Source organism: Odocoileus virginianus, chromosome X (genome assembly GCF_023699985.2).
Source record: "Odocoileus virginianus isolate 20LAN1187 ecotype Illinois chromosome X, Ovbor_1.2, whole genome shotgun sequence".
Classification (NCBI taxonomy): Eukaryota; Metazoa; Chordata; class Mammalia; order Artiodactyla; family Cervidae; genus Odocoileus; species Odocoileus virginianus.
The window spans coordinates 28917274-28943658 of NC_069708.1; the positions used below are offsets into that span (position 1 = coordinate 28917274).

A 26385-nucleotide genomic window follows, 5' to 3' on the forward strand; every position below is an offset into this window, starting at 1 on the left:
AGTCTAGTGCCCTTTCCGTTAGATCCTGATAAAGAAAGTATATGAGATCGAGTGACTTAGCTATAAGTCTGTGAGATGTCCCAATTGTTAAATAATCTATCTCTTCATTCTTCATATGCCTCCAGCCAGTAAGAGAAAGACTGATAAGGTTGGAGAATGATATATCTCTATCAACTGCAAAGGTCATTTTTCTTTACCCTCAATATCATAAGTTCTGACCCTGAATGTGAAAAAAAACATAGTAGGAGATTACTACACATAGTATGATTTGAGAACCATTACAGGGTGACATCATTCCTAAACCTCCCTCTTGCTTACCTGCCACAGTGCCTGAAATTTATAATAGTAATCATTTTTCTGAGTTAGAGCAGTCTTGCCAGAATGTCAATTATATAGATAAGAATAGATCATGGGCTATTAACACATATGCTGTCACCTGGGAAAGAAGCAGACAGAGCTCAAAAAAACTGAGCTCAGGGTAAAGGCATATTAATGAATGATGAGAGAGGAGGAAAACCCAGAATATAGGATAATTCCCCAGTGAGAGCCCTTGGTTGTAGCAGTGCAAAAGGCTACAATTTCCTTTTACAAAATGGCACTCAGATGCTTGCCATGCATATATTTATATATATGTGTATATGTGTATGTGTGTGTGTGTATATATATATATATATATATATATATATATATACATATATATAAAAGCAATATAATTAAAAGAGTACTGGCCTGGGACACAGAAGACCTGAGTTCTATTAGTAATCCAGAGTGGTCTGGGGGAGAACCCCTTTTTCCCTTCTATTTCCCATAAGTCAAATGTGAAAATTAAATGAGATGATATCAAAGATCCTAGTTTGTGCTAAATCTTTAATTCCCATAGTGAGTCAGTTCAATAGCATTGGTGTCTAGTGTAGATATGGCACAAACTAATTCTTTTATTTCTCCTCACTTCCACTGTAGCTGGTAGTATTAAAACATCCAAGAAGTCCTTGGCCTAGTAAGAACTCAAGCAGTTAGAACTGTCATACTTTGAAGAGAGACATAAAGAAACAACCTATGGTCAGAAAAAGTCTGTCAAAGTAATTTAAAGCGAAGGAAGTGGGAGTAACAACAGGGAGATGGCTAAATAAGATGAAGTGTATATATTAATATATATAATGGATTATTATTCTCCATAAAAAGAATGAAACCTTGTGATTTGCAACAACATGGATGGACATAGAGGATATCATGCTAAGTGAAATAAGTCAGACAGAGGAAGACAAATACTGTATGATTTCACTTATATGTGAAATTTAAACAAAACAAATGAAAACGATAAAATAGAAACAGAGCCATAGATACAGAGAACAAACAGGTAGTGGCCAAGGGAAGGGGAGTGGGGTGAAGAAAGAAACAGATGAAAAAGATGAAGAGGTAGAGACTTCCAGAAGCAAAATAAGTGAGTCACAGGTATGAAATATACAGTGTGGAGAATATTGTTGTTGTTTATCAGTCGCTGGGTTTCCCTGATAGCTCAGTTGTTAAAGAATCCACCTGCAATGCAGGAGACCCCGGTTGGATTCCTGGGTCAGGAAGATCCGCTGGAGAAGGGATAGACTACCCACTTCAGTAATCTTGGGCTTCCCTTGTGGCTCAGCTGGTAAAGAATCCGCCTGCATTGCAAGAGACCTGAGTTCAATCCCTGAGTTGGGAAGATTCCCTGGAGAAGGGAAAGGCTACCCACTCCAGTATTATGGCCTGGAGAATTCAGTGGACTGTATAGTCCGTGGGGTCACAAAAAGTCAGACATGACTGAGCAACTTTCACTTTTCACTTTCACTTATCAGTTCCTAAGTGGAATCCAACTCTTTGTGACTCCGTGGAGTGCAGCACACCAGTTTCCTCTGTACTCCATTATCTTCCAGAGTTTGGATATCTATTCAAGTGTAAGGTGGTATCTCATTGTGGTTTTGATTTGCGTTATCCTGATGATTAGTGATGCTGAGCATCTTTCTTGTGCCTGTGGGACATCAGTATGTCTTCTTGGGAAAAATATCTATCAATTCCTCTGTTCATTTTTTAATTGGGTTGTTTGCTTTTTGTATATTGAGTTGTATTAATTCTTTATAATTTTTTGGATATCAACCCCTTATGGAACACATTGTTAACAAATATTTTGCCAGTTCAGAAGGTTTCCTTTTTATTTTGCTGTTGATTTCTTTCACTGTGCAAAAGCTTTTAATTTTGATGTAGTCCAATTTGTTTACTTTTACTTTTGTTGCCCTTGACTTGGGAGACATATCCAAAAAATATTGACAAAACCTGTGTAAGAGAACTTACTGCCTATGTTTTCTTCTAGGAGTGCTATGGTTTTGAGTCTTACATTTAAGTCTTTAATTCATTTTCAGTTTATTCTTTCACATAGTCTAAGAAAGTGGTCTAGTTTCATTCTTTTGCAGGCAGCTGTCCAGTTTTCTCAACACCATGTACTAAAGAGGCTGTCTTTTTCTCATTGTGTATTCTTGCCCCTTTTGTTGTAGATTAATTGACTACATGAGTGTCGGTTTATTTCTGGACTCTCTATTCTGTTCCATTGATCTCTTGTGTCTGTCCTTTTGCCAGTACCATGCAATGGTTTGTTTATTTGTTTGTTTTTAAATTTGTGCTGCTTCTTTGAGGTTCTTTGTTTGTTTGTGTTTGTTTGTTTGTTTTCAATTGCAGGATAATTTCTTTACAATATTGTGTTGTTTTCTGCTATACATCATCATGAATCAGACACAGATATACACATGTCCTCTCCCTCTTGAACATCTCTCCTGCCTCCTACCCATCCCACCCCTCTGGGTTGTCTCAGAGCTCCAGTTTGAGTTCCCTGAGTCATATAGCAAATTCCCATTGGCTATCTATTTCACACATAGTAGTATATATGTTTCCATGCTACTATCTCCATTTGGCCCACCCTCTTCCCCCACTATATTCATAAGTCTGTTCTCTATGTCTGTGTCTCCACTGCTGCCCTGAAAATAGGTTCATTGGTACCATATTTCTAGATTCCATATATTTGTGTTAATATATGATATTTGTCTTTCTATTTCTGACTTACTTCACTCTGTATAATAGGTTCTAGGTTCATCCATCTCATTAGTACTGACTCAAATGCATTCCTTTTTATGGCTGAGTAATATTACATTGTATATATGTATCACAACTATTTATCCATTCATCTGTCAATGGACATCTAGGCTGCTTACGTTTCCTAGCTATTGTAAATAGTGCCACAACGAATATTGGGGTACATGTGTCTTTTTCAATTATGGTTTTCTCAGAGTATATGCTCAGTGGTGGGATTGCTGGTTCATACAATAGTTTTATTCCTAGTTTTTAAAGAAATCTCCATACTGTTCTCCAAAGTGGCTGTTTCACTTTACATTCCCACAAACAGTGCAAGAGGGTTCCATTTTCTCTACATCCTCTCTAGCACTTATTGTTTGTGGATTTTTTGATGATGGCCATTCTGACTGGTGTGAGGTGATATATCATTTTAGTTTTGGCTTGCATTTCTCTAATAATGAGTGGTGGTGAGCATTTTTTTAATGTGCTTATTAACCATCTGTATGTCTTCTTTAGAGAAATGTTTATTTAGGTCTTTTGCCCACTTTTTTATTGAGTTGTTTATTTTTCTGGTATTCAGTTGCATTCATACTGTTTTGATTATTGTGGCATTGTAGTATATGGTTTCAGATCTGGGAGTATAAAACCTCCAGTTTTGTTCTTTCTCAAGACTGCTTTGGCTATCCAGAGTCTTTTATGGTTCCATAAAAATTTTAGGATTATTTGTTCTAGTTTTGTGGAAATACTATTGGTATTTTGAAACAAATTGCATCAAATCCATAGATTGCTTTGATTAGTATGGACATTTTAATGATATTGATTCTTCCAAACCATGAACATAGTATATCTTTCCATTTATTTGTGACTTCTTCAATTTCTTTCCTCAATTTCTTATAGTTTTCAGAGTACAGGTCTTTCAGCCTCTTTATAAATTTATTCCTGTGTATTTTATTCTTTTTGATACAATAGTGAATGTGATAGTTTTATTTATTTCTCTTTCTAGTAGTTAATTATTAGTGTATAGAAATGTAACAGATTTCTGTGATTAATTTTCTTTTTGTGTGTGTGATTAATTTTCTATCCTGCAACTTTAATGAATTCATTTTTAAGTTCCAATAGTCTTTTGATCTTAAGAGTTTTTGGTGAATAATATCACTTCATCTGCAAATAGTGACAGTTTCAGTTCCTTTCCAACTTAGACTCCTTTACTTCTTTTTCTTCTCTGACTGCTGTGGCTAGGACTTCCAATACTATGTTGAATAAAAGTGGCAAGCGGGCATCCTTGACTTGTTCTTTTTTGTTTTGGTTTTAAATTTATTTACTTTTTATTAAAAGATAATTGCTTTACAAAATTTTGTTGTTTTCTGTCAAACCTCAACATGAATCAGCCAGAGATATACATATATCCCCTCCTTTTTGAACCTCCCTCCCATCTCCCACCCCATCACACCCTTCTAGATTGATACAGAGCCCCTGTTTCAGTTTCCTGAGCCATATAGCAAATTCACTTTGGCTATCTATTTTACATATGGTAATCCGACCAGTTCATCCTGAAGGAGATCAGTCCTGGGGACGACAGAGGATGGGATGGCTGGATGGCATCACTGACTCAATGGACATGGGTTTGGGTGGACTCTGGGAGTTGGTGATGGACAGGGAGACCTGGGGTCACAATGAGTTGGACATAACTGAGCGACTGAACTGAACTGAATTGAACTGAAAGTAATTTTCCATGTTACTCTTTCCATACATCTCTTGCTCTCCTCCCCTCTCCCCAAGTCCATATGACTCTTCTCTATGTCTGTTTCTCCAATGCTGCCCTGTAAATAAATTCTTCAGTGCCATTTATCTAGATTCCTTATATGTGTGTTAGAATATGATATTTATCTTTCTTTTTCTGACTCACTTCACTCTGTATAATAGGTCCTAGGTTCATCCACTTCATTAGAACTGACTGAAATGCTTTCCTTTTTATGGCTGAGTAATATTCCATTGTGTATACATACCATGACTTCTTTATCCACTCATCTGTTGATGGACATCTAGGTTGTCTCCAAGTTCTAGCTATTGTAAATAGTGCTGCAATGAGCAATGGGATACATACGTCTTTTTTGATTTTGGTTTCCTCAGGGTATATGCCTAGGAAGGGATTGCTGGGTCATGTGGTGGTTTTATTTCCTAGTTTTTAAAGAATCTCCATACCGTCTCCTCTAGTGGTTCTTTAAATTTACATTCCCACCAACAATGCAAGAGCATTTCCTTTCCTCCACACTCTCTCTAGCATTTATTTTTTGTAGACTTTTTCATGATAGGCATTCTGACCAGTGTGAGGTGATATCTCATTGCAGTTTTGATTTGCATTTCCCTAGTAATGAACGATGTTGGGCATCTTTTCATGTGTTTGTTAGCCATCTGTATGTCTTCTTTGGAGAAATGTCTGTTTAGGTCTTTTTCTCACCTTTTGATTGGGTTGTTTGTTTTTCTAACATTGAGTTGTATGAACTGCTTGTATATTTTGGAAATTAATCCTTTGTCAGTTGTTTCATTTGCTATTATTTTCTCCATTCTCAGGGTTGTCTTTTCACCTTGCTTATAATTCCTTTGCTGTGCAAAAACTTTTAAGTTTAACCAGGTCCCACTTGTTTACTTTTGTTTTTATTTCCATTACTCTAGGAGGTGGGTCATACAGGATCTTGCTTTGATTTGTGTCTTTGAAAGTTCTGCCTATGTTTTCCTCTAAGAGTTTACAGTGTCTGGTCTTACATTTAGGTCTTTAATCCATTTTGAGTTTATCTTTGTGTATGGTGTTAGAAAGTGTTCTAATTTCATTCTTTTACATGTAGCTGTCCAGTTTTCCCAGCACCGTTTATTGAAGAGGCTGTCTGCCTCATTGAATATTCTGGCCTTCTTTGTCAAAAATAAGGTACCCATAGGTGCATGGGTTTATTTATGGGCTTTCTATCTTGTTCCATTGGTCGATATTTCTGTTTTTGTGCGAGTACTGTACTATCTTGATGACTGTAGCTTTGTAGTATAATCTGAAGTCAGAGAGGTTGATTCCTCTAGCTCCATTCTTCTTTCTCAACACTGCTTTGTCTATTCGGGGTCTTTTGTGTTTCCATATGAATTGTGAAACTTTTTGTTCTAGTTCTGTGAAAATGCCATTGGTAATTTGATAGGGATCACATTGAATCTGTAGATTGCATTTGGTAGTATAGTCATTTTCACAATATTGATTATTCCTACCCAGGAACATAGAATATCTCTCCATCTGCTTATGTCATCTTTGATTTCTTTCATTAGTGTCTTATAATTTTCTGTATACAGTTCTTTTGTCTCCTTCAGTAAGTTTATTCCTAGATATTTAATTCTTTTTGTTGCAATGGTGAATGGGATCGATTCCTCAATTTCTCTCTCTGAGTTTTCATTGTTAGTGTATAGAAATGCAAGTGATTTCTGTGTATTGATTTTGTATCCTGCAACTTTGCTAAATTCACTGATTAGCTCTTGTACTTTTCCGATACTATCTTTAGGGTTTTCTATGTACAATATCATGTCATTTGCAAACAGTGAGAGCTTTACTTCTTTTGCCATCTGGATTCCTTTTATTTCTTTTTCTTCTCTGATTCCTGTGGCTAGGACTTCCAAAAAACTATGTTGAATAATAGTGGCAAAAGTGGACACCCTTGTCTAGTTCCTGATCTTAGGGAGAATGCTTTCAGTCTTTTACCATTGAGAATAATGTTTGCTGTATTCTTATCATATATTGTCTTTAGTATGTTGAGGTAGGTTCTTCTATGCCCATTTTTTGAAGAGTTTTAATCATAAATGATTGCTGAATTTTGTTAAAGGTTTTTTCTGCATCTATTGAGATGATCATATGGTTTTTATCTTTCAATTTGTTAATATGGTGTACCACATTGATTGATTTGCATATACTGAAGGATGCTTGCATCCCTGGAATAAACCCAACTTGATCATGTTGTATGAGCTTTTTGATGTGTTGCTGAATTGTTAGCTAAAATTTTGCTGAGTATTTTTGCATCTGTGTTCATCACTGATATTGGCCTGTAGTTTTCTTTTTTTGTGTTGTCTTTGGTTTTGGTATCACAGTGATGGTTGCCTTGTAGAATGAGTTTGGAAGTGTTCCTTCCTCTGCCATTTTTGGAAAGAATTTTAGATGGATAGGAATTAGTTCTTCTCTAAATGTTTGACAGAATTCTCCTGTGAAGCCATCTGGTCCTGGACTTTTGTTTTTTGGGAGATTTTTTTTTATCACAGCTTCAATTTCAATGCTTGTAATTGGGTTGTTCATAATTTCAGTTTCTTCCTGGTTCAGTCTTGAAAGATCAAACTTTTCTAAGAATCTGTCCAGCTCTTCCAGGTTATTCATTTTATTGCCATATAGTTGGTCATAATAGTCTCTTACAATCCTTTGTATTTCTGCATTGTCTGTTGTAACTTCTCCTTTTTCATTTCTAATTTTGTTGATTTGTTTCTTATCTCTTTTTTTCTTGATGAGTCTGACTTAAGGTATGTCAATTTTGTTTATCTTCTCAAAGAACCAGATTTTAGTTTTATTAATCTTTGCTACCGTTTCTTTCATTTCTTTTTCAATTATTTCTGCTCAGACTTTATGATTTCTTTCCTTCTACTAATTTTGGGATTTTTTGTTCTTCTTTTTCCAGTTGTTTTAGGTGTAAAGTTAGGTTGTCTATTCAATGTTTTTCTTGTTTCTTGAGGTAGGATTGTATTGCTATAAACTTCCCTCTTAGAACTGCTTTTGCTGCATCCCATAGGTTTTGAGTTGTCATGTTTTCATTGTCATTTGTTTCTAGAATTTTTTTTATTTCCCTTTTGATTTCTTCAGTAACCTGTTGGTTATTTAGAAATGTGTTGTTTAATCTCCATGTGTTTGTGTTTCTTAGTTTTTTTTCTTGTAATTGATATCTAGTCTCATAGCTTTGTGGTCAGAGAAGATGCTTGATATGGTTTCCATTTTCTTAAATTTACTGAAGTTTGATTTGGGTTCCAAGATGTGGTCTATCCTGGAGAATGTTCCATGTGCACCTGAGAAGAAGGTATATTCTTCTCCATTTGGATGGAATGTCCTGAAGATATCAATGAGATCCATCTCATCTAATGTATCACTTAAGACTTGTGTTTCCTTATTAATTTTCTGTTTTGATGATCTGTCCGTTGGTGTGAGTGGGGTGTTAAAGTCTTCTACTATTATGGTGCTACTGTAAATTTCTCCTTTTATGTCTGTAGTGTCAGTCTTATGTATTGAGGTGCTCCTATCTTGGGTGCATAGATATTTACAATTGTTATGTCTTTCTCTTGGATTGATCCCTTGATCATTATGTAGTGTCCTTCCTTATCTCTTGTAATATTCTTTAAGGTCTATTTTGTCTGATATGATGATTGCTACTCCAGCTTTCTTTTGCTTCCCATTTGTGTGGAATATATTTTTCCAACTCTTCACATTCAGTCTATAGGTCTCTGTAGGTCAGAAGTGGGTTTCTTGTAGACAGCATATATATGGGTCTTGTTGGTTGTATCCATTCAGCCAGTCTGTGTCTTTTGGTTAGAGCATTTAATCCATTTACATTTAAAGTAATTATTGATATATATGTTCCTATTGCCATTTTCTAATTGTTTGGGCTTGATTTTGTAGATCTTTTTTCTTCTCTTGTATTCCTTGACTATATAAGTCCCTTTAACATTTGTTGTAAAGCTGTTTCAGTGCTACTGAATTCTCTTAACTTTTGCTTGTGTGAAAAGCTTTTTATTTCTCCATCAATTTTTGAATGAGATCCTTGCCGGGTACAGTAATCTTGGTTGTAAACTTTTCCCTTTTAGTACTTTAAATATATCCTGCCATTCCCTTCTGGCCTGCAGAGTTTTTGCAGAAAGATCAGCTGTGAAGCATATGGGGTTTCCCTTTTATGTTACTTGTTGCTTCTCCCTTGCTGCTTTTAATATTCTGTCTGTCTTTAGTCTTTATTAGTTTGATTAGTTTGTGTCTTGGCCTGTTTCTCCTTGGGTTTATCCTGTATGGGACTCTGTGCCTCATGGACTTGACTACTTCCTTTTCCACGTTGAGGAAATTTTCAACTGTGATCTCTTCAAAAATTTTCTCAAACCTTTTCTTTTTCTCTTCTTCTTCTGGGACCCCTAAAATTCGAATGTTGATGCATTTGATATTTTCTCAGAGGTCTCTGAGACTATCCTCATTTCTTTTCATTCTTTTTACTTTATTCTGCTCTTCAGAAGTTATTTCCACCATTTTATCTTCCAGCTCACTGATTCATTCTTCTACTTCAGATATTCTGCTATTGATTCCTTCTAGAGTATTATTAATTTCAGTAATTGTGTTGTTTGTCTCTGTATGTTTATTCTTTAATTCTTCTAGGTCTTTGTTAATTGATTCTTGCATTTTCTCTATTCTATTTTCAAGGTTTTTGAACATCTTTCCTATCATTATTCTGAATTCTTTTTCAGGTAGTTTGTCTATTTCCTCTTCATTTATTTGGAATTCTGTGTTTCTAGCTTGTTCCTTTATTTGTGTAGTAATTCTCTGCCTTTTCAATATTTTTTTTTTACCTTATTGTGTTTGAGGTCTCGTTTTCCAAGGATTCAAAGGAAGTTGAATTCTTTCCTTAAAAAAGGTTGAATTCTTTCTTCCTTTCGGTTTCTGCCCTCCTAAGGTTGGTCCAGTGGTTTGTGTAAGCTTCATATAGGGTGATATTTGTGCTGAGTTTTTGTTTGTTTGTTTTTTATCTCATGGGCAATGAGGTGGTAATCCTGTCTGCTGATGATTGGGTTTGTATTTTTGTTTTGTTTGTTTTTTAGGTGAAGCATCCTGCACAGGGTGCTACTGGTAGTTGGGTGATGCTGTATCTTGTATTCAAGTGGTTTCTTTTGTGTGAGTTCTATATGATACTCCTTAGGGTTAGTTCTCTGGTAGTCTAGGGTCTTGGAGTCAGTGCTCCCACTCCAAAGGCTAAGGGTTTGCTCTCTGGTCAGGAACAAAGATTCCACAAGTGGTTTGTTATGGCATTAAGTAAAATTAAAACAAATATCCAAAAATGAAAAACCAAAGGTGAACCCCAGACAAATGGCAGTTACAAAATCAGGCAAATAATAATTAAAATAATTCAATATACATATACACCCATAAGCAAAGTCAAAACAGTTCAACAAAAATTAAGCACAGTAAACTGACCCAGCAAACAAAGGAAATAAAAAATTATATTTAGCAGTTAAGAACAAAACTAACTAAAGCACAAACTGGAAGACAAACCTAAACCAAGGTGCCAAGAGGGGAAGAAAGCAATAAAAACAAAACTAACAAATATTTTGAGAGGAAAGAAAAGAAAGAATAGATATGCAAAGTTAAATAGAGGTAGGTGAAAAAGATTTATATACATTAAAGATTAACTGCAAGGGGAAAAGAACAGTAGGAAGAGGAAACAAAGGAATAAATGTAGAAAAACTAATAATAGGTTTTAAAAATTAAAATTAAGAAAAGACAAAAGAAAAAAATAGGAAAACTCCACAGAACTGCAAAAGCCCAGCATAGAGGCAGAGGTTTATAACAACAATGAAAAAATGTGATTGAGGGAAAACATAGCTCAATGGCTTAATTAGATTTCATAGTGCCAATAAAATCAACAACTACAACAGAGATGGGGAAAAGAGGGGGATAAAAAGTCCAAAAGAATCTACAGAACAAGTCAAAACACAAGAATAATAAATGTTTTCTTGAGTCACTGTTGTCAGAGTCCTTTCCCTCACTGGGAGTCACAGTCCACCTCACCTCCCTAGGATGCCCTCCCACACGGTGCTGATGAACTCTGGACCTGCTGTGGGGGCAGCTCAGATTCTAATCTGGTCCTACTCCTGTGTGTTCGTGCCTCCAATGTCCACAGCTATCAGAACTAGTGTGTTTTCATTTGTGGGAGCTCTCAGTGTCCTTTTATGTATCCCATAGACACAGAGTCTGCCTAGTTGATTGTGTGGATTTAATCTACAGCTTGTGGGAAGTTTTTTGATCTTTTTCCTTAGTGACACTGCCCCTGGGTTTCAGTTGTGGTTTTATTTCCACCTCTGCATGTGGGTGGTTCACTGGGGTTTGCTCCTGAGGCTGCCTTGGAGGATTTGGATTTGCTCCTGTGAGGGCCAGGTGTGAAGGTGTTGCAGCTGCTTGGGTCACAGGGGTTCTGACAGCACCAGGTACCCAGGGGAGTTGGTGGCTAGGGCAGCAGGAAATATAGTGCTCTAGAAGGATATGGCGGCAATGGCACCCTACTCCAGTACTCTTGCCTGGAAAATCCCATGGACAGAGGAGCCTGGTAGGCTGCAGTCCATGGGGTCACAAAGAGTCTGGCACGACTGAGCGACTTCACTTTCACTTTTCACTTTCATGCATTGGAGAAGGAAATGGCAACCCAGTCCAATGTTCTTGCCTGGAGAATCCCAGGGACAGAGGAGCCTAGTTGGCTGCCGTCTATGGGGTCACACAGAGTCAGACACGACTGAAGCGACTTAGCAGCAGCAGCAGCAGCAGAAGGGTATGGAAACCAGGATTGGCCAATACACTCCAGTATTCTAGCCTGGAGATTCCTCCTGACAAAGAAGCCTGGCAGGCCACAGTCTTCAGGGTCTGAAAGAGTTGGACAAGACTGAAGTGACCCTGTGGACATAGACACAAGACTTTTTTTGCCTGTGGTAGCTCTGCCCCAGTGAGAGTTGTGTATGAGGGTGGTGCCGCTGCTTGGCTTGCAGGGACCCTGGCAGCACCAAATGTGCAGGGACACAGATTGCCTCTGCCACAGGAGTTATGGCCCTATTAGAGTCTTTTATCAAGCCTCTTGTAGCTAGCAATCAGAAGGCCTCTTTGACCAGTCTTTCTCCGTAGCTCCTCCCGTTCAGGCACTTACAAGGCTCCCTTTCCTGGGATCCTTCTCTATTTTTCACAATGTCAGGCACACAGAGAGCCCCCCTGGCTGGGGTCCTACTCTGTAGATCGGCAGGTCAGGCACTTAAAGGGGAACCCCGGGTGGGGTCCTACTCTGTAGTTCAGTGCCTCAGGCATTTGATGGGCCAGCCTGTATTGTTCAGCTGCGGATGCTGGTGTGTGGGGCGAGAGAGGCTATGCTGATACCTCCAGCCCCTATGCATGACTCAGCAGTACTGCCTTGCTTCCATGGCTGCCTGGCTTTCCTCCACTGACATTTCCCACCACGATCTCCTCCCTTACATCCCCTCAATCTGTCTCTCTGCAGTCAACAGCAGCCCTCGCCCTGGGATTGCTCCACAATCTAAATTCCAGCTCCCTGCTGCTGCACCTTCCAGGGGATCAGCATTCCTATCTAAGGTATATATGACTTCAGCAAGGACTGTCTGATTCTCATTCCATTTGGGCTGCCACAGACCAACTGTTTCACTCTCAGCCTTAAATGTTTCTCCTCTGACTCACACAGTTGCCCCAATGTAGGGCTAGGACCCTTGCTTCAGTTCCCCCACCTGCCAAGGGCAGGTCCAGTCTTACTAACGCTCCTGTTTTCCCCCCTAGTTCCTTCATCCTACCAAGTTTTGTGTGGTGGTGTATATTATTTTCCATTTGTCAGTTACTCCTGTCCTCTCTCAGCTGGTGTTCTGCATATGCTTCTGTATCTGAAGGTGTATTCCTGATGTATCCATGGAGAGAGATGTACTTCACGTCCACCTACTCCTCCACCATCTTGTTCTCCCTTCAGCATCCTTGTCTTCTTCTTAATCTTAGAGGAAAACCTTTCAGCTTTTAACCACTAAGTATGATGTTAGCTGTGGGTTTGTCATATTTGGCCTTTATGATATTATGTATCTTCTGTACCCACTTTCTTTAGAGATTTTATCATAGACGAATGTTTAGTTTTTTTATCATGTTGTGCAGCTTGCAGGATCTTAGTTCCCAGACCAGAGATTGAACCCATGGCCATGACAGTGAAAGCACTGAGTCTTAACTGGTCTGCTAGGGAAGTCTGCACTTAGAGAGATGATCATATGGTTTTGTTTACTTTGGTTAATATGGTGTATAATGTTGACTGATATGTGGATTTTGAACCATTCTTGCATTCCTGGGATAAATTTCACTTGATCATGGTATATAATCCATTTAATGTATTATTTAACTTGATTTGCTAATATTTTGTTGAGGATTCTTGTGTGTATGTTTATCAGGGATATTGGCCTATAATGTTTTCTGTGTGTGGTGTCTTTGTCTAATTTTGGTATCAGAATAATACTGGCCTCAAAAAATGAGTTTGGAAGCTTTCCTTCCTTCTCAATTTTTGAGAATACTTTGAGAAAGATAGGTATTGACTCTTCCTTAAATGTTTGATAGAATTCACCTGTAAAGCCATTTGAACCTGGACTTTTGTTTTTTGACAGTTCTTAGATTACTGATTTAGTTTCGTTACTAATAATCAATCTATTCAGATTATTTCTTCATGATTCATTCTTGGAATCACTGTATGTTTCTAGGAATCTATCCATTCTTCTAGATTGTCTAATTTGTGGCATATAATTTTTTTGTAATATTCTAATGATTCTTTGCATTTCTGTGGTGGTTGTTGTGACTTCTGCTCATTCAGCTGTAATTTTATTTATTTGGGCTCTCTCTCTATCTGGCTAAACATTTGTTAGCCATTTGTTAGTCAATTTTGTTAATTTTTCAAAGAACCAACCCTTAGTTTTATTGATCTTTTCTAATTTTTTTAGTCTCTAGTTCATTTATTTCAAATCTGAGCTTTACTATTTCCCTCCTTCCACTAACTTTGGATTTTGTTTTTTCTTCTTTTTCTAGTTCCTGTACATGTATATTTAGATTAAGATTTTTCTTGTTTCTTGATATAGGCCTTTTACTATAAACTTATTTTTTAGAATTGCTTTTGCTGCATCCCATAGATTTTGGACAGAAGTGTCTTCATTTTCAATTTTCTAAAGTGTTTTTTTCTACTTTGATTTCTTCATTGACCTATTGATTGTTTAGTATCATGTTGTGTAGTCTACACGTTTGTGTTTCTTTCCTTGTAATTGACATCTAGTCTCACAGCATTGTGGTCAGGAAAAATGCTTGGTATGATTTCAATCTTCTTAAATTTAGACTTCTTTGTGGCCTAACATGTCCTCTTAGTGTTATTTTTACAGTCATTTCTCTTTATTTTTTCTATTCATTGTAGGTTTTTTGTTTGTGGTGCCCAAGAGATTCATATATATTATCTTGTAGTCATCTATTTTAAGCTGACAGCCACTTAAATTTGAAGGCATTCAAAAAATACTCTATTTTTATCCCCCAACCTACATTTTATGTTTTTGATGCCATATTTTGTCAATACATATTTTGATTTTGTGTCTCCCTTACCTAGTTATTTTAATCATGATTGATTGTACTATGTTTTTTAACCTATATACTAGCTTTTAATTGCCTTTATCAATGAGATATTTTCTTTCATATATTTTATTTTAGTAGTGGCCTTTTTTTTTTAACTTAAAAATGTACTTTAAATTTTCTTAAAAGGCCAGTTTTGTGGTGATGAACTCCTCTAGTTTTTGAATATCTGAGAAACTCTATCTGTCCTTCAATTATGAATGATTACAGCACTGAATTGATTATTCTAGGTTGTAAGTTTTTTCTTTTCAGTACTTTAAGTATATCCTGCCACTGCTCTATGGCCTGTAGATTTGTAAAGTTTCTGCTGAAAATTTTGCTGATAGTTTTATTGGGTTTCTTTTCTATGTGATTAGTTTTTTTTTTTCCTTTGCTGCCTTTAAGATATCTCTTTAACTTCTGCCATTTTAATTGTGATGACTTGGTGTGGATCTCTTTGGATTCATCTTTTGGGGACTCTCTGTGCATCCTGTACCTGGATGTCTGTTTCCTTCCCCAGGTTAGGGAAGTTTTCATCCATTATTTCTTCAAATAAGTCTTCTGTCCCTTCCTGTGTCTCTTCTCCTTCTGGGGCCCATATAATGTGAATCTTAGGACACTCGATGTTGTCCCAGAGGTCCCTTAAACTATCCTCACTTTAAAAAGTTCTTTTTTTTCCTGTTCTGATTGAGTGATTTCCACTATTCTGTCTTCTTGATTACTTATCCATTCTTTTGTATCATGTAATCTGTTGTTAATTACCTCTAGAACATATTTTATTTCAGTCATTATACCCTTCAGTTCTGGTTTGTTCTTCCCTATATTTTAAAAATCTTTGTTGAAGTTCTCACTGAGTTCCTCCACTCTGCTGAGTTCAGCGAGTATCTTCATGATTGTTTCTTGAACTCTTTATTATGTACATTATTTATCTGCATTTCATTGGGTTTTTATTTTTCTGGGCTTTTATTTTGTTCCTCCATTTGGAACATATTCCTGACTCTTCATTTTGTGTGCTTTTGGTCTTTGCTTCTATGAATAGGTGAAGGAGGGCCTTGTGTGGGAGCATCCTCTGTGTAGACTGCTTGCACCTGGAAGCTTTGGCAGATTAGTAGAACTGGAGTGGGCATGAGCCAAAGGAAGTCCCTAGGGAGTGCTGAACTGAAGCAACCTTGGCAGGGTGGCTTGAGCTGAAGAGGGTTGGACTGGTGGTGTTTCCCAGAGAGTGATGTTCCTGAGACCACCTTGATGGGAAGGCTGGAGCTGGAATGGGCCTGGGCCAGGGTAATTCCTTGTGGGGTATGCCACATTGGGGCCACTTTGGCAAAACAGCTGGGGCTAGGGTGGGCTTGGGCTGGATGCAGTCTCAGGAAGAGTTGTAACAAGGCCTCCATGGCGGAACAGCTGGAGCTGGATCAGGCACAAACCTGGGAGTGGCTGGGGGCAACTTCACCTGAGACTGCCCTTGGTGAAATGGCTAGAGCTGGAGTGGCCATGGGCCTGAGGGAATGCCTGGGGAACTCAAACAATGGCGTTCACTGATACCTCCAACCCTGGTGAGACCTCCAACAATTTCCTGCCCATTAACCCAAAGCTCTAGGGTTAGTGAGTAGATTTCCTTTACTTATTGTCTAGATGACTTTTAAATTGCTGTTTTTTCACTGTTTCTCAGGGTGGGTGAGTCTGTGCTCTGACCCCTCAGCAATATCCCTCCCTGCTACAGATCTCCACATCAGGGAGATTCCATGTTCCCATCTCTTCTACCCATTTCTATGTGAAGCTTCTCCTTGCAGTAGCAGTTCAATCAGCCAATTAGTTGTTCTTTAGGAGGAATTGCTCTATATATGAGGAAGCAAGCTCAGGGTCTTCTTCCTATGCTGTTATCTTTGACCCCTCTTTCAAAAGTTTTGCATTTCTTTGTTAAATTGATCTTAAATATGAGGAGAGGCAGTGGCTGAGTGCGCGGGCGCTGGGAGGCGGCCAGGGTCACTCCAGGCCACCGGGGCCACCCACCCTGGTCACATGAGGGGCTGGCATGCCTGCAGGGGGCCGCGTCTGTCTTGCCTCTGGGCGGGCCTGTGACCTGTCCACAGCGCTCAGCGCCTGTGCTCTGTGTTGCAGGTCTACCCGGAGACCCGGAGCAAGGGCGAGTCTGAACAACATCCGCGAGTTCCTGCGAGGCTGTGGGGTGTCCCTGCAGCTGGAGACGTCTGATGCAAATGATTTGTATCAGGGGCAGAATTTCAACAAGGTTCTCAGCTCCTTAGTGACGCTGAATAAAGTAATAGCAAACGTCGGCCTGGTGAGCAACTCCATGTGTGCCTGGCCCTCCTCCCACCGGATCAAGTCTTCTGACTCCCAGCCTTCATGGTAGGACTTCACAGTTGTTCCAGGGCCAGTACCGCAGTTTGGACATGAGCGATAATAGCAACAATCAGCTGGTCATCAGAGCCAAGTTTAACTTCCAGCAGACGAATGAAGACAAGCTGCCCTTCACAAAAGGAGACGTCATCCACGTCATGTGGGTGGAGGAGGGGGACTGGTGGGAGGGCATGTACAACTGCAGGACTGGCTGGTTCCCCAGCAACTACTTGCACAAGATCAAGTCCAGCATAAAGCCTGTGTTACCCAAATCTGGAATCTTGAAGAGCCCTCCCAAAAGATTTGATATGACTGCAATTAACAAAAGCTATTACAACGTGGTGCTACAGAATATTTTGGAAACAGAAAATTAATATTCGAAAGAACTTCAGACTGTGCTTTCAATCTACCTACAGCCCCTGCAGACCAGTGAGAAGTTAAGTTCAGCAAACACTTCATATTTAATGGGAAATCTAGAAGAAATATTTTTTTTTCCAGCAAATGCTTGTACAGTCTTTAGAAGAATGCACCAAAATGACAGAGACCCAGCAGAGGGTCAGGGACTGCTTCCTCAGCCTGATGGCCACAAATGAAGACCCTGTACCTGGCATACTGTGCCAACCACCGTCCACGGTCAGCATTCTCACAGAGCACAGAAGGAGCTGTGAGAGTTCATGGAGATGAAGGGTGCCAGCAGCCCGGGCATTCTCATGCTGACCACCGACCTCAGCAAGCCATTCATGTGTCTGGACAAGTACCCTGCACTGCTCAAGGAGCTGGAGAGACACATGGAGCATTATCACCCAGACAGACAAGATATTCAGAAATCCATGACCGCCTTCAAAAACCTTTCAGCACAGTGTCAGGAGGTGTGGAAGAGGAAGGAGTTGGAGCTGCAGATCCTGACAGAAGCCATCCGGAGCTGGGAGGGCGACAACATCAAGACCGTGGGCAGCGTTGTTTATGTTTCCCAGGTCCTGATCCAGTGTGCTGGCAGTGAGGAAAAGAATGAAAGATATCTTCTACTCTTTCCAGATATTTTGCTAATGTTGTCTGTCAGTCCTAGGATGAGTGGTTTTATATATCAGGGAAAGCTACCAATGACAGGAACGACAATCACAAAGCTCAAGGACAGTGAAAATCATAGAGATGCGTTTGAAATATCAGGGAGCATGATTGAGTGGATCTTCGTGTCCTGCAACAACCAGCAGGACCTCCACGAGTGGGTGGACCATCTGCAAAAGCAGACGAAGGTCACCCTGGTGGGAAACCCCACCATCAAGCCTCACTCTGTGTTGTCTCACACCCTTGCTTCCCATTCCATCACCCCGTCCAGTAAGCATGCAGACAGCAAGCCTGTGCCGCTGACGCCCACCTACCGCACGCTGCCCCACCCCTACCACCACCACACTCCACACACCACCATCAATCAACAGGGGGCCCCTAGAGCCTCCAAAGACCCCCAAGCCCTGGAGCCTGAGCTGCCTGTGACCCACACCCCCGCCTGCAGCCCTTGGCTGCCCTCTGCTACAAGGAGGACCTGAGCAAGAGTCCCAAGACCATGAAGAAGCTGCTCCTCAAGCACAGGCCAGAGTGGAAGCCTTCAGACGAGGAGTTCATGCTGAGGAAAAACACAGCTGTGCTGGAGGAGGATGCCCAGATCTTGAAGGTCATCAAGACTTACCACACCAGCACCAAGACATGACAGACATTCAACTCAAGTTCACGCAAAGAATCTGCTCCACAAGTTTTGCTTCCAGAAGAAGAGAAAATTATAGTTGAAGAAACTAAAAGCAACAGTCAGACAGTGACAGAAAAAAAGAGTCTCATTGACACCGTGTATGCGCTAAAAGATGAAGTCCAGGAATTAAGACAGGATGCGCTAAGATGAAGAAGTCTTTGGAGGAGGCTGCTGGCATCCTTCATCTCCATGAACTCTCGCAGCTCCTCACTGTGCTCTGTGAGAACGCTGACCGTGGATGGTGGTTGGCACAGTATGTCAGGTACAGGGTCTTCATTTGTGGCATCAGGCTTAGGAAGCAGTCCCTGATCCTCTGCTGGGTCTCTGGCATTTTGGTGCATTCCTCTAAAGACTGTACAAGGATTTGCTGGAAAAAACATATTTCTTCTAGATTTCCCATTAAATATGAAGTGTTTGCTGAACTTAACCTAACCCTAACTCTAACCCTGATCTTCTGGATCAGTCTCAGGATCCAGAAGATCCTGGACCTGCAGGATCTTCTCCTGCAAAGATCTGGAGCAGCTGGTGAGGAAGGTTCTCAAGAACATGAACGACCCTGCTTGGGATGAGACGAACCTCTGAGGGGCGTCCTGGTGATTCATCAAGACCAGTTATGAGACTGAGCCAGAGCCCCGCGACCCCCGCCCGTGACACTCAGGGCTGCAGGGAGGGGCTGCATGGCCGCTGCTTTCTGTGCATGGAGACGTGCAACCCAGGGCGGCTGTGAGGCACAGGCGCTGAGGCCAGACCACGTGTCTCCTCCTCCACATCCAGTACCTTGTTTTGTAATAAGTGCAGTGACGGCATCTAGATTTGCGGGCTCTGAGTGAACATGTGTAAATACTATGTATATGTTCCCTGTAAATGCCCCGTTCTGAATGCATACGGTGGTGGTTCTGTCTGGGCTGACTCCTGGGCTGCAGTCCCCTTCCACTAACCTCTCTGGTCCTGTGCCCTGGGTCTTGTACTCACCATTCGTGGGGACTGGAGGCTGGAGATGCACAGGTGTTTCTGGGGGTGCCTGCTCTGTTCCCCTCATCCCCACCCCCCCGGCAGTGCTCTAGAAACACTTCCTATGGTGTCCGCCTGCAGCTCACCTGGTTAGAACTGCAGAGGCCCTGTCTTCCCACCCCAGTCTCCTGGTAGAGCAGGGTCACAGTTGCCATGTGCCTCACTTGGGCTGAACCCGGGGGTCTGGGCCTCAGGCCCAAACCCAAGGAACCACGTCTGCTGCCACTGGGTCCCATGACAGGTGTGTGCATGTCTGCCTCATGTGAGCACATGCATGGGTGAGGGTGCCTGGCATGGGGGCTGGTCTGGTAACTTGGCCAGGTGCACCGTCCCATCCTCCCAGAAGGAGCAAGCTCACTGGAGCTTGTAAATAAAGTGTGTTATTTATTGCACGTTGCTGCAGCCTGTGAGGATGGGCTGCCGGGCGCAGGTGGGCACTCTGTCCCATTGGGGGCAGTGGGCAGGCCTTACGTGCTCACTGAGAAGGCAGCGTCTGCACTGTTTCTGCAAAAGTACAGCAATAGAACACGCCTGAGATTCCCCACGGTTGAGATGGGGACCCTCCCCCACCCCACCCCATGTTAAGTCCAGATGGCCAGGGCACGGAGGAGGGAGCCTGTCCTCGGGGCCTGGAGCCCAGCCCGGGGTCCAACTGGTTCACCAGACCTGCTCCTCTGCCCCGCTCTTCTGAAGAGGTCGTTTGTAAAGTGAGATGAACTTGTAAAGGATAAGTGTCATGTCCTTAAAAGCCCAAGCCCCAGCTCCTAGATCAGGGATGTCTTGGAAACGCCCACGTGGCATTAGATGCAACTCTGACCTGCGCTCCTCTCACTGCGTCGGGCCGGCAGACGTCCCTGAGCTCCGAGCAGCTGCAGGTCTAGGCACCCGTGGTCCCCGCCTGCGGCCCCGCCCTCAGGCTTCCCTGCCCAGTGGGTGTGTCCGGCGCCGACATTGACTACGACGACACTTGACCGTGTAACGAGAACTGCAAACTTCTTGTGCTTAGCATTTTATTTTGTTCGTTAGTGGTAGGGCTAGAAAAGATGGTCCTTGAAGTGTTTTGTAAGCCTTGTTTTCACAATAGGCCCTTTGGTGATGTGTGAGACCTCGCAGTGGGAAATAATCCAATCGAGTGTACTGAAGTTTGCTGTCTCGAGCAAATTCTAACTCAGGAACCACTTCGTCTACCTGACTGTCTAGCACTTTGTGACAGGCAGTGTTGCCGCCCACACCCCAATGTGGCACCTGAAGAATCTGCCTTAAATGTCAACTTTAGCATTTAGCACACGTGTGTTCTCACCGCCCCTTCTCCCGAGGGGTGACCGTTGACATGCTTGTGTAACGCATCCTTCCTGTGTCCCAGTGTTTTACTAAGGTTTTTAGGGAGCAGAGACGATGTATCTGAGCAGTTCTTTCTACAAACCTGCCCTGTTGTTAGTGAACTGCAACCATGTCTCCGTGGGACCTTTGAGGGGCTCGGGGTCCCAGGGGATGTCAGGAAGGGGTCGTCTGCCTCTGCCCCCACATTCCATGGACGAGGAGATGGAGCCATGTCCTCCCCGGGTGGGAGGAGGCGTACTGGAGCCTTACACGGCCGGGAGACGTGCTCTGGAGCAGGTTGGGCCACTGTTGGGGACTCCTCGTGGGCTCCCAGTGCCTGCGCCCGTGTTTCTGTAGGATGCACAGGGTCCCCGTTCACAGGCATGGGGATGCTCCACAAATGCCCCCACCAGTGTCCTGGCCTTGACTACTCATGCTACATTGTTGTAATTATTAAACTGATTATTTTTCTTATGTTACAAAAAAATTGATCCTAAATATTTTATTATATTCGATACCATTATAAATAGAATTTTCTTATATTACTAGTGTATAGAAATATAATTGATTTTGATCAATGGGACAGAATAGAAAACCCAGAGATAAATCCACGTACCTATGGACACCTTATCTTTGACAAAGGAGGCAAGGATATACAATGGAAAAAAAGACAACCTCTTTAACAAGTGGTGCTGGGAAAACTGGTCAACCACTTGTAAAAGAATGAAACTAGAATACTTTCTAACACCACAGACAAAAATAAACTCAGAATGTGCTAAAGATCTAAATGTAAGACCAGAAACTATAAAACTCCTAGAGGAGAACATAGGCAAAACACTCTCCGACATAAATCACAGCAGGATCCTCTATGACCCACCTCCCAGAATATTGGAAATAAAAGCAAAAATAAACAAATGGGACCTAATGAAACTTAAAAGCTTTTGCACAACAAAGGAAACTATAAGCAAGGTGAAAAGACAGCCTTCAGAATGGGAGAAAATAATAGCAAACGAAGCAACAGACAAAGGATTAATCTCAAAAATATACAAGCAACTCCTGCAGCTCAAAATGCCAGAAAAATAAATGACCTAATCAAAAAATGGGCCAAAGAACTAAACAGACATTTCTCCAAAGAAGACATACAGATGGATAACAAACACATGAAAAGATGCTCAACATCACTTATCATCAGAGAAATGCAAATCAAAACCACAATGAGGTACCATTACACACCAGTCAGGATGGCTGCTATCCAAAAGTCTACAAGCAATAAATGCTGGAGAGGGTGTGGAGAAAAGGGAACCCTCTTACACTGTTGGTGGGAATGCAAACTAGTACAGCCACTATGGAGAACAGTGTGGAGATTCCTTGAAAAACTGGGAATAGAACTGCCATATGACCCAGCAATCCCACTCCTGGGCATACACACCGAGGAAACCAGATCTGAAAGAGACACGTGCACCCCAGTGTTCATCGCAGCACTGTTTATAATAGCCAGGACATGGAAGCAACCTAGATGCCCATAAGCAGACGAATGGATAAGGAAGCTGTGGTACATATACACCATGGAATATTACTCAGCCATTAAAAAGAATTCATTTGAATCAGTTCTAATGAGATGGATGAAACTGGAGCCCATTATCCAGAGTGAAGTAAGCCAGAAAGTAAAAGACCAATACAGTATACTAACACATATATATGGAATTTAGAAAGATGGTAATGATAACCCTATATGCAAAACAGAAAAAGAGACACAGATGTACAGAACAGACTTGTGGACTCTGTGGGAGAAAGCGAGGGTGGGAAGTTCTGAGAGAATAGCATTGAAACAAGTATACTCTCAAGGGTGAAATAGATCATCAACCCAGGTTAGATGCATGAGACAAGTGCTCAGGGCTGGTGCACTGGGAAGATCCAGAGGGATGGGATGGGGAGGGAGGCGGGAGGGGGGATCGGGATGGGAAACACGTGTAAATCCATGCCTGATTCATGTCAATGTATGGCAAAAACCACTACAATATCATAAAGTAATTAGCCTCCAACTAATAAAAAAGAAAAAAAAGAAATATAATTGATTTTGTATGTTGATTTTTGTATTTTGTAACATTGCTAAATTCTTTATTACTTCTAATATGTTTTTATTGGATTCTTTATTTTAATATTCTAAATATAAAGTCATGTAATCTACAAATAGTTTTACCATTTCTTTTCCAATCTGGATACCTTTAGATTCTTTTTCTTGTCTAACTGCCTTGCCTAGAACCTAGAATAAAATGTTCAATCAAAGTAGGGACAACATATATCCCTGTTCCTAGTTTTAGCTAGAGCACATTCAGTCTTTCAGCATTAAATATGATAGAAGCTGTGGGTTTTTTGTAGACATCCTTTGTCAGGTTGAGGAAGTTTACCTCTCTTAATTTTGCGGAGTGTGTGTGTGTGTGTGTGTGTTTTGATCATACAAGAATGATGGATTTTATCAAATGCTTTTTCTGCATCAATTGAGATGATCATGTAGTTTTTTTCCTTTATTCAATTTGTGTGATGTATTATATTGATCCCCACTAGTCATGGTTTATTATCTTTTTAATGTTTGTGGATTCAGCTTGCTACTACTGTTTCAAAGACATTTTTCTCTGTATTTATATGGAATGTTCATCTATAGCTTTTCTTTGCTTGAGATCCCTTTTTCTTGTTTCTGTATCGGGATAATAATGGCCTCATAGAATGAATTTGGAAGGGTTAGCTCTTTTATATTTTGGAACAGTTTGTGAATATTGATACTAGTTCCACTTTAAAGGTTTGGTGGAATTCATCAGAGAAGCCATATGGGAATGGGCTTTTCTTTATGGATAGTTTTCAATTTCTTATTCAATCTCTTTAGTTTTTAAGGGCTAATTTCTATTTTTCCCTTGAGTCAGCTTAGGTACATTCTGACTTCCTAGTAATTTGTCCACTTCATAGAAGTTATTAACTTGTTGAAATACAGTTTATAACTTTCTCATATAATCATTTTTATTTCTGTAATGTTGGTAGTCACATCTTCAATTTTATTACTGATTTTCTTCTCTCCTTTAATTGCTAAGTCTAGCTAAAAGTTTGTCAATTTAGTTGATCTTTTTGAAGAACCAACTTTTGGTGTTATTGACATTCCATATTAATTTTCTATTTTCTATTTCATTAATTTTCCCTGAAATATTTATTATTTTCTTTCTTCTTGCTTTAGGCTATTTTGCTCTTCTCTTTCCAGTGTCTTAAGGTGGAAGGTGAGGTTACTAACTTGAAACCTTTCTTCTTCTATAAGTGTTTTCAGTTACAAATTTTCCTCTAATCACTCTGCTTTCATTCAATCCCATTAGTTTTATGTTGTGCATTCTTTCCACTCATCTCAAAGTATAGTCTAATTTCCTTTGTGATTTCTCCTTTGGTTGATTGATTACTTAGGGATGTGTTTTTTAGTACCCACATGGTTGTGTTGATTTCTAATTTCATACCATTGTGGTTGAAGAACATAGACTGTATGATTTCAGTTTCTTAAAATGCACTGAGATTTGTTTTATGCCCTTCTTTGTGGTCTTGGGGAGTGTTCTATGTCCATGAGAAGGGTTTTTCTATCATTGTTGAGTTCTATTGTTGTTCTGTAGATATCTGTAATGTCTAGTTAGTTTACACTGTTGTTAAAGTCTTCTATTTCTGTGTTGATATTCTACCTAATTGTTCTGTACATTTTTGGAAGTGTGGTATTGAAAACCTCAAATAATATCAATAAATTGTCTATTTTGTCCTTCATTTCTGTCACTGGTTGCTTCATGTATTTTGTAACTCTCTTGTTAACTGCATATAAATTTATATTATTTTCCCAATGTATTGATCTGTTTATCATTATGGAATGTCTCTTTTTATCTTAGTAACAGATTTTGTTTGTTTCAAAGCCACTCTAGGTTTCTTTTCACTGCTCTTTCCATGATATAGCTTTTTCTGTTCTTTATTCTCAACCTATTTGGGTCTTTGAATTTATTGGGTCTATTGTAGGCAGTATATAGTAGGTTCTTTTTCCTTTTCTGATCTGGCAAACTCCTTGATTGGATTTCTTAATCTATTTGCATTTAATGTTAACTTTGATATAGTTGGATTCACTTCTGCCATTTTACTTTTTGCTTTCTATATGTCCCATATCTTTTTTGTTTCTATTTCTCTTCTACTGCATTATTTTGTATTAGATAAATATTTTCTTCATTATTTATTTCCCCTTCCCCCAGACTCTGACAACTATTAATTACCCCACCCTTATTAATTTGACCTGTTCTGAATATTTCATATATAAATGAAATCATATATGGACTTTTGTGACTGGCTTCTTTCACTCACCATAAAGTATTTGAGGTTCATCTTTCTTGTACCATTAGCATTAATGGTACATATTAACATTTCATTCCTTTTATAGGTGAATAATAACCCACTGTATGGATTTACATTTTGTTTATCTTTCATCAGTGGATGGACATATGGAGTGTTTTCAACTTTTACTAATGTGAATAGTGTTACTATGAACATTTGTCTACAACTATTTCTTTGATCACCACTTTTCAGTTCTGGGTACATACATAGGAATGAAATTGCTGAATCATATGATCATGCTATGTTTAACTTTCTGAGGAACAGCTGAAAAGTTTTCCATAATACCTACAATATTTAACATATATACCAGCAATATATGAGGGTATCAATTAGTCGATATCCTGTCAACACTTCTTTTCTTTATTATAGCCATCCTACTGTGTATGAAGTAGCATTTCATTGTGCTTCAATTTGCCTTTCCATAATGACTAATGATGTGGAGCATGTTTTCATATGTTTATTGGTCATTTGTATATCTTTTTAGAGAGATGTTCATTCAATTCTTTTGCTCATCTTTTAATTGGGTTGTCTTTTATTTTTTGAGTTGTAAGAGTTTATTATATATACTAGATATTAAACCTTTGTCAAATGTAGGGTTTGCAAATATTTCCAGTCATTCTATAGGTTGTATTTTTTCTTTACAGTATCCTTTGATACAAAACAATTTTCTTTTTCTCTTTTTTTACTGTTTATTATTTCTACACATTCCTAAAGATTACACTCCATTAGTGGTTATTACAAAATATTGACTGTGTGTCATATTTCATGTGTCATGCAATATTCTGTAACCTATCTTATATTCAAAACTTTGTACCTCTCTCCCCCCAACCCCTGTATTGCCCTTTTCCCCGCCACACTGGTAACCACTGATTTGTTCTCTATATCTGTGAGTCTGCTTCTTTTTTTGTTATATTCACTAATTTGTTATGTTATATATTTTTTAGATTCCACATATAAGTGATAACATATAACATTTGTATTTCTCTGTCTAATTTACTTCACTTAGCATAATGCCCTCCAGGACTCTCCATATTTCTGCAAATGGGAAAAT

General features: G+C 39.8%; 1 pseudogene; it reads left to right on the forward strand.

Annotated features, from left to right (window-relative positions):
* Window positions 1-16635: 16635 nt before the first annotated feature.
* On the forward strand, window positions 16636-19894 carry LOC110134743 (rho guanine nucleotide exchange factor 7-like; annotated as a pseudogene).
* Window positions 19895-26385: the final 6491 nt, after the last annotated feature.